The 4,832-nt window shown below is 36.5% G+C and overlaps 1 pseudogene; it reads right to left on the bottom strand.

The window, feature by feature from the left end:
- Positions 1-1,995: 1,995 nt before the first annotated feature.
- On the bottom strand, positions 1,996-2,774 carry LOC100946384 (annotated as a pseudogene).
- Between the last annotated feature and the right edge of the window lie 2,058 nt (positions 2,775-4,832).

Raw genomic sequence — 4,832 nt, forward strand, 5'->3', positions numbered from 1 at the left:
TTTTTTTTTTTTTTTTTTTTTTTTTTTTTAATGGCTGCTTTTTTAAGCTTGATGAGGAGACCAGGAACAAGGTAGCAGAGTCTGACAGCTTTGAGATGAGATGAGAGTCTCATTTCTGATGGGTCAGGTAGCTGGGGCTTCATTTCAGGACAGCTTCCTGTGGGCAAGGCGAAAGCAAACCTGGTGCCCCGTATGTATCCTCTTTGTTATTCCTACTTACTTTCTTTTTCCTGCTGCTTTTTGCTGCTTAAAACCCCAAATTCATATTCATGCACGGATCTTTTCCATGCAGGGGATGAGAAAAATGTAAATGATGGAGATTGAACTTCTAGTCGAACCTTCTAGTAGGTTATGTCCTAGAGGAAATTATATTTAAATTATAGTTTTATAGAACTGCGACTTTTGCAATGCACGTTATCCTGATCAAATTTTATCCACACTGCACTGAGAACAATGGCTTTAGTACTTTACAGACTAGTTCGTAAAGCATCATTTTTTCCCCTATTTTGAGACACAAAAATAATACCTAAGCGAATACATATAACTTCTTTTCTTAGAATAGTTAGGTAGTTCTTTTTTATAAGTTTAAGAGTATTTACTGAGTCTGTTGTAATTTAAAAATTTATAAACACTGAGAATTAAAGTGTTTTACTTCATTGTAAAAGCTATTTAAGGGTAGTCTGAGTAGCATTTTTTTTCTTTTTCTCAAATAACTTGTGATACTGAATAAACATTTTTCTATACGGTAGCAAATTGTCATATTCCTTTTAAGTTTGAATCAACTTCTATCATTTTATTGTTTGTGCTTTCCGTGTTGTAAAATATTGCCATATCCACATTAAATAGCTTTTAAAGCAAAGTTTTTTGCTTAGAGTTTTTTTTGTTTGCTTATTTTAGATAGAGTCTTGTTCTGTTGCCCTGTGCTAGAGTGCCGTGGTGTCACTGCAATCTCAAACTGCTGGGCTCAAGGAATCTTCCTGCCTTAGCCTCTAGAGTAGCTGGGACTATAGGCACCTGCCATAACACTCGGCTAATTTTTCTATTTTTAGTAGACACAGGGTCTTGCTTTTGCTCAGGTTGGTCTCAAACACCTGACTCAAGCAGTCCTCTGGCCTTGGCCTCCTAGAGTACTAGAATTACAGGTATGAGCTTATATTGTGAAGTTTTATTTAAAAAAAATTATGACCACTTTCTCTGGGTAATATTCATCTTTTTCATCGCAACCACTTTCATCATTTATGTTGATAACTGCCTTCACTAATTTCTTTTCAATACATATCCAGAGTCTCTAGAACACCAGCAGTAGCAACATACCCTGATCAGCAATTTCTTCTACAGTTCCATTAATGTTTCATCCAAATTTCACTTCTAGCATTACTATTTTTTTCATTTCTTTGCTACACTTTCATTTTTGTTGGCTATTTTTTAATTGTCCACCTCCATAAAATGTCAAGTGGGTGGCAAGGAGACAACACAGCTACCTGGTTTGCTCTGCATGAATCAAATAAACAGAGGCACAGGAACCAACCACTGGCAGAATTGGAAAGAAGTCACATGATTGATCACTGATCACAAAGAACACCTGTTACTTACATAGAGTTCCATGGACTGAAGAGCTAGCCCAGAAATCTCTTTGTCATGTAATGAGATTTAAATCATGCTGTCAGGAGATGGGTATTGTTTAATGAAATTATGGTCACAGAAATTTTTACCTATGGAAACCACACATATCAGGACTGCCCCATACCTTAATAGTTTATATTGACCCAGAATGGCTTAATGTAGACTTCTGAGAAATAGACCATCTTAACTGCCCATCAAACACTGAATTTTAAAGCACCTAAAATACAAAATGTGCATATTGAGTTGATACGGAGGTGGCCTTTAAAATCTCTGTCATTTGGCAATCAAGCTTAAAATGTATTTTAAAATGACAGAATTTTAGAAATAGAGAGAGGACCTTTGAAGTTCCCCATGGTTTGATGCTACAAATCATCAAACATATTTATTATGAATTATTTCCCCTCCTTCAGTTTCAACATGGTCATACAACCACTTACAGTCACAGTGGTGCTCAGCTCCACATCTGGGAGAACCACAGGAAGGGCAAGCATAGAAACATCCTTCAGGCTTTATCCAGACAGTCAGAGAGGTCTGTTCCACTGAAAGTCAGGAGACCTTGACTATCAACGACCTTACTCTTTGCTGGTATCACTTGTCTAGCTGAACCAGCCATTGTGCTTTTTTTTTTTTTTTTGTAAGCCTTTCTTCTCTTTTACCAGATTCCGGAGAAAATTTAGTTTGCTTTCTTGGATTTGTACATTGTAATGACCTCAATGCTTTAGCTATTTTTCCATCCGATGCAGGTTTTGTTCTGTGGTAGTCCTCGGAATCAACATCTGCATAGATTTCGGAAAAAGCTTCCAACCAGGTACACACCGTCTTCCAAATTTTTCTCTCAGAAAAATGGCATCATCTAAGTCAATTATATGCAGTTTGGGGGGGTTCGTTTTTTGTGCATGTTCAGTGTGTCACAACATGACTTTTGAAAATCTTCAAATCTGTCAGCATAAATTTTTACACAACAAAGCAAATTGTATTGTTCTCAGAAAGTGTCATTCCAGGTCTAAGTTGAAGTAAGAGCATATCATTTGATGACAATTTTTGCAAAGTTTTGAAACCTGTGTGACAAGTACAGTAGTTTTTATGGCACTCGTTTGTGGTAAGAAGCTGGACTCCAAAACTGAATATGGATCCATCATTCTTGATTCCATCCAATTTTGTTCAGAGCTCTCTCCTGAGTAGGTCTGCGCTGATCAGCCTCAGCTTTCCATCGTCTAGGTTCAAGCAGGACCCAGCTATTACACAGGCCAGACTCGCTCGACTCCCTCCTTCAGTTAAATAGTTCTTAAACAGAACATTATAAAACCTGATGCAAGACCAATTGTTAAATGGGAATAAGTTAAATTGAGAAATTATGTTAAGTCAGATAATTTTCTTATTCTAGTGTAATAAAAATGCAAACCAGAGAATGCTATTCAGCCATAAAGAAATATGGAGATTTTACATCTTTTGTGTTAACCTGAATGGAGTGAAGAACATCTTTCTCAGTAAAGTATCACAAGAATGGAAAAACAAGTACCCAATGGACTCAATACTTCTATGAAACTAGTAGACGAACAACTACATGCCCACGTGAGAGAAAAACACAATTAAATTAAATTGAAGTTGGGAGGAGGGGAGGAGGTTGGAGAGGGGGTCTGCTAAGCTGTGCCCTAATGGGCACCATGTAGGGGTGTATGGCACACCTCCTGGGTGAAGGGCTCAACTACAACTTGGACTTTACCTAACAAACAAAAACAATGTAACCGGATTGTTCCCTTATTCTAATCAGAAATTTAAAAACAAAAGAAAACAAAATACTCCCAATAAATGTTTATTATTACAGAAAAAAAACCCCACAAACCAAGAATTCAAGAACATTTTATATATGCACCCTTACTATTTAAATGATTCAATATAAGATAGATAATCATATGGAAATAAGAGCAGAAGATTGGAAAAGGCACATCATAAGATGTTAAAAGTAGCCAGAATACATACAGAAAGATACTAAATTTCATTAGTCACCAGAAAAATGCAAATTCGAATATAATATTTCTACATATTCTTTGGAATGGCAACTATTGGAAAAAATAAACCACATAATGTGTTGATTTGGAGGTGGAGAAACTGAAGTTTGCATACAGTAATGGTAGGGATGCAAATTTGGAAAATTATGGGCAATATCTCCTACACATACCCTATGTCCTAGCAATTTCATTTTCTTTCTTTCTTTTTTTTTTTTTTTGAGACAGAGTCTCAAGCTGTTGCATTGGGTAGAGTGCCAAGAGTGCCGTGCATTATAGCTCACAGCAATCTCCAACTCTTAGGTTCAAGTTATCCTCTTGCTTTAGTTTTTCTATTTTTAGTAGAGATGGAGTCTTGCTTTTGCTCAGGTTGGTCTTGAACTTGTAAGCTTAAGCTACCCACCTGCCTTGGCCTCCTGGAGTGCTACAATTACAGGCAGGAGTCACTGTACCTGTTCACAGAAGTAATTTCATCTTGAAGAATATGACCAAGTGAAATATGTACATGTTTACATAAAAATATATCCAAAATGGTCAGCACCTGTGGCTCAAAGGAATAGGGCGCTGGCCCCATATACCAGAGGTGGTGGGTTCAAATCCGGCCCTGGCCAAAAACTGCCAAAAAAAAAAAAGTGTCCAAAATTTTCACTGCAGCAATATTGGCAGGAACCCCAAACCAATCAGAAACTACACAAATGTCTCTTAATAGGACAATGGATAAACAAACTCTCCTGTTTCACATGGAATACAGATCAGCTATAAGGATGAATGAACTGTAATTCTACACAGCAATGTGGATCAATTTTTCAAAGAAAATGTTGAATTTAAAAAGTCAGGCACAAAAGAGAGTCTACTCTATTATCACATTTTTGAAGTCAAATTTGAAGTCAAGACACAGCTTTGGAGGGAGGCAGAGTCTGCATCTGAGTAGGAGGAAGAGGTGACTGAATGCTACCTCTGGCTCTGTGTGGCTTGTCCATGTTTGTCACTTAGTAAAAGTCATTGGAGCTGTATATTTATCATTTATGCATTTTGCTGTAGTTAAGTTGTTGCTTAAAATAAGTTTACTTTAGAAAATAATTATCTTTTTAATGGATTCTGCTTTCAGCATGAATCCATTTCTAATTTACAGAGACGATTCATTTTTAAAAGCTTAATATTTCTATATTATTTCCGAAGAGATATGTTTTTATTTCCACTTTG

The sequence above is a fragment of the Otolemur garnettii genome, unplaced genomic scaffold (genome assembly GCF_000181295.1).
Source record: "Otolemur garnettii isolate 467f Iridium unplaced genomic scaffold, OtoGar3 scaffold00019, whole genome shotgun sequence".
NCBI lineage: Eukaryota > Metazoa > Chordata > Mammalia > Primates > Galagidae > Otolemur > Otolemur garnettii.